The sequence below is a fragment of the Gorilla gorilla genome, chromosome 16 (assembly GCF_029281585.2).
Source record: "Gorilla gorilla gorilla isolate KB3781 chromosome 16, NHGRI_mGorGor1-v2.1_pri, whole genome shotgun sequence".
Lineage (NCBI taxonomy): Eukaryota > Metazoa > Chordata > Mammalia > Primates > Hominidae > Gorilla > Gorilla gorilla.
In genome coordinates, this window is record NC_073240.2 from 88913194 (window position 1) to 88922682 (window position 9489).

At 41.2% G+C, this 9489-nt stretch overlaps 1 long non-coding RNA gene across 1 annotated transcript in view; it reads right to left on the reverse strand.

Moving 5' to 3' along the window:
• The window catches only part of LOC129526938 (uncharacterized), a 373113-nt gene extending 365349 nt beyond the window's left edge, over nt 1–7764 (reverse strand). The window contains exon 1 of the long non-coding RNA XR_008671753.2: nt 7637–7764. This is a non-coding gene — a long non-coding RNA (uncharacterized lncRNA). The remainder of the gene's footprint in view (nt 1–7636) is intronic.
• Nucleotides 7765–9489: the final 1725 nt, after the last annotated feature.

Below are 9489 nucleotides of genomic sequence, written 5' to 3' on the forward strand. Positions count from 1 at the left end.
ATGTCGTTTATCCATTTTTTAGTAAACGGACATTTGGGTATTAGGGCATAATGAATAATGCTGCTAGGAACATTCATACATACTTATGTGTATGTATAGAACTGTGTTTTCATTTCTCTATCTTGAATTACTCGAGTTGAACTACTGGGTCATATCTAGATCTATGTTTCACTTTTCAAAAAACTGCCAAACTGTTTTCCAAACAGACTGCACCACATTCCCACCAGCAATGTATGAGAGTTTCAATTTCTCCACATCTTCACCAACACTTGTTGTGGTCTATTTTATTATAGCCATCCTAATGAATGTAAAGTAGGATCTGATTGTGGTTTTGATTTGCATTTTACTAGTGACTTATGATACTAAGCATCTTTTAATGTTCTTACTGGCCAATTGTGTGTCTTCTTTTGAGAAATGTCTATTTAAACCATTTCCCATTTTTAATGGATTATCTTTTTATTATTGAGTTGTATCATTATATGTATTTTCTGGATATGTCTGTTTTCAGATAGGTGGTTTGCAAGTACTTTATCCAATTCTTTGGACTTTTAATAGTCCAAAGTTTTAAAATTTAATGAAGTCCAATTTATCCACTTTTTCTTTCGTTGCTTGTACTTTTGCTGTCATAACTAAGAAACCACTTGCTAACCCAAAGTCATTAAGATTTACTGTTTTCCTCTCAATAAACTAGGTATTGATGGAACATAGCTCAATAATAAGAGCTATTTATGACAAACCCACAGCCAATATCATACTGAATAGGCAAAAACTGGAAGCATTCCCATTGAAAACTGGCACACAACAGGGATGCCCTCTCTCACCACTCCTATTCAACATAGTGTTGGAAGTTCTGGCCAGGGCAATCAGGCAAGAGAAAGAAATAAAGGGTATTCAATTAGGAAAAGAGGAAGTCAAATTGTCCCTGTTTGCAAATGATATGACCGTATATTTAGAAAACTCCATCGTCTCAGCCCAAAATCTCCTTAAGCTGATAAGCAACTTCAGCAAAGTCTCAGGATACAGAATCAATATACAAAAATCACAAGCATTCCTATATATATACACCATTAACAGACAAACAGAGAGCCAAATCATGAATGAACTCCCATTCACAATAGCTACAAAGAGAATAAAATACCTAGGAATCCAACGTACAAGGGATGTGAAGGACCTCTTCAAGAACTACAAACCACTGCTCAGTGAGATAAAAGAGGACACACACAAATGGAAGAACATGCCATGCTCATGGGTAGGAAGAATCAATATTGTGAAAATGGCCATACTGCCCAAGGTAATTTATAGATTCAATGCCATCCCCATATCAAGCTACCAATGACTTTCTTCACAGCATTGAAAAAAACTACTTTAAAGTTCATATGGAACTAAAAAAGAGCCTGCACTGCCAAGACAATCCTAAGCAAAAAGAACAAAGCTGGAGGCATCATGCTACCTGACTTCAAACTATACTACAAGGCTACAGTAACCAAAACAGCATGGTACTAGTACAAAAACAGACACATAGACCAATGGAACAGAACAGAGGCCTCAGAAATAATATCACATATCTACAACCATCTAACCTTTGACAAACCTGACAAAAACAAGAAATGGGGAAAGGATTCCCTATTTAATAAATGGTGCTGGGAAAACTGGCTAACCATATGTAGAAAGCTGAAACTGGATCCCTTCCTTACACCTTATACAAAAATTAATTCAAGATGGATTAAAGACTTAAATATTAGACCTAAAACCATAAAAACCCTAGAAGAAAACCTAGGCAATACCATTTAGGACAAAGGCATGGGCAAGGATTTCATGTCTACAACACCAAAAGCAATAATGACAAAAGCCAAAATAGACACACGAGATCTAATTAAATGAAAGAGCTTCTGCACAGCAAAAGAAACTACCATCAGAGTGAACAGGCAACCTACAGAATGGGAGAACATTTTTACAATTTACCCATCTGACAAAGGGCTAATATCCAGAATCTACAAAGAACTTAAATTTACAAGAAAAAAAACAAACAACCCCATCAAAAAGTGGGCAAAGGATATGAACAGACACTTCTCAAAAGAAGACATCTATGCAGCCAACAGACACATGAAAAAATGCTCATCATCACTGGTCATTAGAGAAATGCAAATCAAAACCACAATGAGATACCATCTCACACCAGTTAGAATGGCAATCATTAAAAAGTCAGGAAACAACAGATGCTGGAGAGGATGTGGGGAAATAGGAACACTTTTACACTATCGGTGGGAGTGTAAACTAGTTCAACCATTGTGGAAGACAGTGTGGTGATTCCTCAAGGATCTAGAACTAGAAATACCATTTGACCCAGCGATCCCGTTACTGGGTATACACCCAAAGGATTATAAAGCATGCTACTATAAAGACACATGCAATGTATGTTTTTTGCTATTCACAATAGCAAAGACTTGGAACCAACCCAAATGTCCATCAATGATAGACTGGATTAAGAAAATGTGGCACATATACACCATGGAATACTATACAGCCATAAAAAAGGATGAGTTCATGTCCTTTACAGGGACATGGATGCAGCTGGAAACCATCATTCTGAGCAAACTATCACAAGGACAGAAAACCAAACACTGCATGTTCTCACTCATAGGTGGGAAATGAACAATGAGAACACTTGGACACAGGGCATGGAATATCACACCCCAGGACCTGTCGTGGGGTGGGGGGCAGGGGGAGGGATAGCATTAGGAGAAATACCTAATGTAAATGATGAGTTAATAGGTATAATAATAAAAAAAAGATTTACTGTTTTCTTCTAAGAGATATAGTTTTAGCTCTTTTCTTATCCATTTGGAGTTAATTTTTATGTATTATTTAAGGTAATGAGTCCAAGTTCATTCTTTTTGCATGTGGATATTTAGTTGTCTCAATACCATCTGTTGATAAGACTAATTTCTCCATTAAATTCTTTTTGGCAGCCTTGTAAAAAATCAATGGCCATAGATTTATGGTATATTTCTGGACTATAAATTCTATTCCATTGGTCTATATAGCTATCTTTATGCCACTATCACACTGTTTTGATTATTGAATAAGTTTTGAAATCAGGAAGTATGAGTTTTCTAACTTTGTTCTTTTTCAAGATTTTGGCTACTCTGGGTCTCAAGCAATTTCATATGAATTTCAGAATCAGCTTGTCAATTTCTACAAAAGAAAGCCTAGTTGGTATTCTGATACTGATTGTGTTGAATTTTAGATCAATTTGGGCAATAGTGCCATCATAACAATACTAAACTTCTCATCCATGAGTAGAGAATGTCTCATTTATTTACATCTTTATTTTCACAATGCTTTGTAGTCTTCAGTGTAGAAGTCTTGCACTTTTTGTCAAATTTATTTTTAAGTATTTTATCTCTTTTGGTGCTATTTTACATTGAATTGCTTAATTTTTGGATTACTTCTTGCTAGTATATAGAAATACAACTGATTTTTTTATATTGATCTTGATTCCACAACCTTGCTGAACTTATTCATGAGATCTCATGCTTTCATATTGATCCTGGTTTAAAAATTAACATTCTTCATCTCATTTAAAGTTGGAGCTGTAAAAAGCGTATCAACTACTCAATGTGCTTATATGTCAAATAAAGAATCTGATAGTAAAAGAGGGTCAATAACTGGACCAAAGACACACAGTGATAGAGCAGAGATTTAAAAGTCCATCACAGTGGCAGTGATTGAACCCATAGGAACTGATGAGGCTATCCAGAGAATGGTCTAAGTACAAAACCTGGGAAGAAGAGACCTGGGCAATGGAGACAGAGAAGTCACCAATGCAGAGATAGAAGAACACAACAGAGCAATCACTGTAGAGGGACAAGAAATGGGAAGGAGAGTGAGACCTGAGATCAAAGGAGGTGAGCCGGTGGTGGTACCTGAACACCGGTCACTTAGTCTTTCACAGCACCTATTTCTTCATCAACATATGAGAATTATACTATTTGCGTTAAGAGGAGTTCATGAGACCACATATGTAAAAGCACTGTGTGAAGACCAAAAGGTTCAACAAATTCAAATTATTATTTGAATTATTAAGGTATTAATAACCAAAAATGTCACCTGTGGAATAGCCATTGGATGTAAATATCATGACTGTGGCATGCAGAGGTACCCAGAAAAGCCGGTCTAGAGCAGCTGTGAGACAGCAGTTAGGAGGGGGCTGATGAACACATGGGTACTGCTGGCATGGGAGTCTGAACTCACTCTTCTGAGATGTGTGAGGGTAAAGGAAATGGGAGCAGCCACACAGAAGCATAAGAACTTTCTCTGGTTGAGGGAGATTGGCTCTATTTCTTTTTATATTTGAGTGGGGAGACATGAGCAGGTTTGGAAGCAAAATGGAGGCAAGAAAGAGAGGGAGACATGAGTAGGAGAAAAAAAAAACAGTAGCTTAAGACGAAAGTTAAGTTTAGGCAAGAAGGAGAGACCCTTCTTCCTGAAAAGCAAGCCGGGTGATATGGTTTGGATCTGTGTCCCCACACAAGTCTCATGTTCAATTGTAATCCCCAGTGTTGGAGGTGAGGCCTGGTGGGAGGTAATTGATCATGGGGGCAGTTCCTAATGGTTTAGCACCATCCCCCTTGGTCACAATAGTGAGTGAGTTCTCCTGAGAACTGGTTGTTTAGAAGTGTGTGGCACCTCTCCCTTCCCTCTGCTCCGGCCGGGAAAGAGGTGCCTGCGTTCCCTTCACCTTTTGTCATTATTGGAAGCTTCTTGAGGCCTCCCCAGGAGCTGCTATGCTTCCTCTAATGCCTGAAAAACCATAGGCCAATTAAACCTCTTTTCTTTATAAATTACCCGGCTTCAGGTGTCTCTTTATAGAAATGCAAAAACGGACTAATCCACTGGGTAAAGAGGAAAGATGAACAGATGGGGAAATGCTGATATGAATAAAAAACAAACACATTTATCAAATCATGCCAGGCACTCTGTTAAGATGCTTAATTTTCATTAATGTATCACAAAACACGCACAGAACCCAGCACGGGGACAGGCAGCCAAGTCTTGCGGGAATGAAGGTCTGGGAACCTGGTCTGTGAATTAGGCTGGTCTACCCACATGCTGCCTAGCTTTAGCTAATGGAAACCCTTCACAGACTCACCCCAGCCCAGCCCCACTGCTGCAAGCCCCCTAGACCCACTCTGCCAGGCCCCACCCTGCTCACTACTCACTCACTGTGTCTGGTCAGGTGTTGCCCTTTTCATTGTCTCTCATCTCCAGGTCAAGGTCCTCCCTTGAGCTTGAAATTGGCTTCTGTGCTCTTCATCCTTGGAGCTCTCTAAGATGTTACTTATACCCCCTGGCCTTTCCCTCTCCCCTCTGTTCCAGAAAGCCATCCCTTTGAGGACCTTATTTCAGCATCATCAGCCCCTCCCTGGCCCAGGAATGGGAGTTTTAGCATTAGAAAAGCAATAAGACAAAAATATAAGGATAGCTGAGGGCCCACCTAAAGTTGGGATTTAATGCTTATCTGCAAAATAAGTGTCCTCATCTGCTGCTTTCTATCCTTTGACCACATCGTCCCATTTCCTTCTCTCCCACCTCCACCCTTGGTAACCACGGTTTTATTCTCTACCTCTGCATATTTCACTTGTTTTTTTAAATTCTTGATGGATATGTTAATTTGTTTTACTATCGTAACCATTTTACTATCTATATGTATCTCATGGCATCATGTCATCTACCTTACATATACATAACAACATTTATTTTTGAAACCTAAGTATCCATAAAACATGGGTCACAAACTGAAATAGCAGGTAACTTGAATGCAGGTCATATGGAACTTATAGTAAACGGCAGCACGCAGGCACTGCCTGCCTAACGGGGACAGCCTCCACTCAGCTCCAGCCAATGACTGCCACGGGGAAATGTGAGGGAATCCCCCCACAAGAGAAGATCTTCCAATTTTTCATGAGATGCAGAAATTTCAAGTGCGTTTAATGTGCCTTCTCCCAATCTTTAAATGTAAGCAGCTAATTTGAAAAATCTTAAACATAGTAGAAACCAAACAAATTATGTCTGCAAACCATACTTGACTCTTCAGCAATCAGTTTGCACTCTGTGTCTCCATTCTCACACTAACATTATCTCGAAGGACCTCGCTTTCAGGAAAAATTGCTTCTCAGTGCCTTCCTGGTAGGCATCTACCTCAAGCTGGCCTTTCCTCTGAAGCTGGGACAGCAAAGTACAGCCTCTGGGCCAGATCAGGCCCCTGGACCAAATCCAGCCTACAGCCTGATTTTATAAATAAAGTTTTATTGGAACACAGCCACACATTCACTTCCCTATTATCTATGGCTACTTTTCCACTATAACAGCAGAGTCGAGCAGCTGCCAAAGAGACTATAGGGCCCCTAAAGCCTAACATATTTAACACTCAGCCCTTTACAGAAAAGGTTTGCTAACCACTGCTCTAGGGCAAAGAAGATTCACAACAGGTGGAAGAATTGCATATTGTTAATCCATGAAGAAGCCTCCTGGAGATGTGTGATGTGGTGGCCCCACTCAATACTGACGCCTGCTGCTTTTCTCTCATTATCTGGAGCTCTTCAACAGATGAGGAAGAGGGCTTGGCAAGTGGCTTCTTATAGGAGAAACGACAGGTGTTTGGAAATAGCAGATTTTATTAGCAACTCCTGAGCAAGTCACTTAGCCTTCCTAAACTCCCAAATGAGAATCCGTACAACTGGGAAGAAATTTCAACCTTCAGGGTTGTCCTAAGGATTACATTAGATTTGCATATAAAAATTCTGATACACAGTTCCTGGCCTATGTTAGGTGCTCAATTAACATCAGTCACATTTAAAAGCACTGTGAATATGGCAAAAATCAAGGATTTCTCAAGAATCCAGTTGTGCTTGACAGCATTTTGAACACTGTAAAACCTAGGATTAGATCAAGAATCCTGATGCTTCCCATAGAAATTAACCATAGGAAGGTACTGGTGCTGCAGGATAAATCTGTGCTGGCCGGTCACATTCTTTCCCAAGTCTGTTCTTTACCCAGCCCATCTTGGCCATCTTACCAAGAGCTGGGAGTCTCTCTTAAACTACTTTCTCTCTCTCTGACTGTCTTTCTTTTTCTCTCCCTCTCTCCCTGCCCTGCCCCCCCCCTCCCCCACCCTTCCTCTTCAGGATCATGAAAATTAGCCAAATTTGTAATTTTGAAAATGAGCTTTTGGTCATCCATCATTTGTCCTGTCACAGCCAAGGGATGTGCCACACATTCCCTGAAACTTAATCTACCAAGGTGCTGGGGAAGATATGTTTCCCATCAGGGCCAGCTCTGAGTGTGAGCTGTACAAGGTGATGAGATAATCACAGATGGGTGATAAATCCAGCAGCAAATGAACGAAGGCCACTACCAGGTCAGTCCAGCTGCTCAGAGCTCCATCTTCAGCCTCAACTGAGTGTGGCCCCACCTCCTCTGTGGCTGAATCGCTGCCCTTAAACTGAACGGCAGCCAGTAATGCAGCCAGGAGTACGCTATCTTCAGCCCTAGGCCTGGTATGTTAGTCTGTTTTCACACTGCTGATAAAGACATGCCCGAATCTGGGAACAAAAAAATGTTTAATTGGACTTACAGTTCCACATGGCTGGGGAGGCCTCAGAATCCTGGCGCGAGGTGAAGAACTCTCCTCACCTGACCGCAGCAAGAGAAAATGAGGAAGAAGCAAAAGCGGAAACCCCTGATAAACCCGTCAGATCTCGTGAGACTTATTCACTATCACGAGAATAGCACGGGAAAGATTGGCCCCCATGATTCAATTACCTCCCCCTGGGTCTCTCCTGCAACACGTGGGAATTCTGGGAGATACAATTCAAGTAGGGATTTTGGCGGGGACACAGCCAAACCATATCACTTGGTGACAGTCTACAACCTCAGAGTTCGTTGAGAAATTATTTACATCTGAAAAGGACTCCGAACCAGAGAACACTCTGCAAAAGAAGTAACTGGGCTACCCTGAGCTCTGGACGACCCTCACTTCCTTCTTCACTGATTTCCTCCCATAGCAATTGTATGTCCCACATGCAAATAATCTGCTGTCTCTCACATCTGATCTTACTTAAAAACTCAAGGGGCTCTCATCCTAATTAAAATCCATAATTATTTATGCAGCCTCTTCAATGGTCCTCATTCTCAGCTCAGACCCCATTCACTGCCCACTGTTTGCATTCATGCAAAGTTAAGAGGTTCCTGAACACTGCAGAGGCACAGAGCCCTCCAACATTGGCCTCCTTCACATTCTTCTCTCTTCAGCCCAGCTCAGACCACGTCATTTCCCTGTGCTGACATGCGCATTGGCTCCCCCTTGCCTGCAGAAAAGTACGCGTGCTTCAGTGTGATCTTCAAAATCCTCTCTTGCCTGGCTCTCCTTCGCAAATTTTTCTCTCGTGATGCATTACCTGATCCCCCGCAAAACCAGCATTTCCCACCTTTATGCTGCCTGGAATCCCCAGTACTCCTCTCTTCAATCTTCTTACCTACCCAAATTGGGCCAACCCCCAAGGCACCTCAAATGCCATGTCTTCCATTAAAATCTTCCTGTATCCTCTGGGTGAAAATTACTTATCCCCGCCTGGTCTGAGTTTGCTCAGCCCTTTGTACCTTCTTCAGGGCTCCCCTCCAATTTGGCCATTTTAATTTAACATTTGAGTGTCCGTGTGTGTTACCTTCTCCAGTAGTTAACAAGCTACTCCAAGATGAGAGCCAGATTTTGGCCATCTTTGTGGAGCCAGGTGTGATGGTGGTGACCAGCAGAAGAATGTGGATAGACTTTGGAATCCAACAGATCAGGATTTGAATCCTACTTCCACCAGTCACTTGTTTTGGGAATTTTGAGAGGTTGTTTACCTCTCTGAGCCTACTCCCTTATCAGCAAAATGAGAATATTAATGTCTAATTCCCTGTGTAGTTTTTTGGTTAAAATCCATCCTGGGCATAAAGTATATATTTAATCATTGCCCGTTTCCCCCTTCTTCTCTGATACTTTCTACTTAGTATGTATTCTGTAAGTGTTCTTTTTGTTCTGATGAAATTGCCTGCTGTTTATGCAGACACCCTGCTTCCCTTGACACCAAGAGTAGTGTTCTCTGTCTTCTCCTGAAGACCTCCCCTCTCACCTTGAATCTCTTCGACTTGGTCCAGACAATTAGCTTTTCAGGGGTTTGATGAATGGGCATTAGTAGGAGAATGTCCATCCAGAGGAAATCTTTATTTTTAAAAATTTGCTATACAGAATCAGATGATAATTTTAGAGAAAAACAAAAGAGCAAAATTGAGGATAGGACTTGTGATTACACGTCCCTCCTGCAGCCCACATCTTTCCCGGCTCACCTTTGCTGACCTACGTGCAAATTCTTCAGCCTGGCATTTACGGCTGTCCTCCGTGGGGCCTCTACACACCTTTCCGCCATGATCTCTATAGTTACCCTA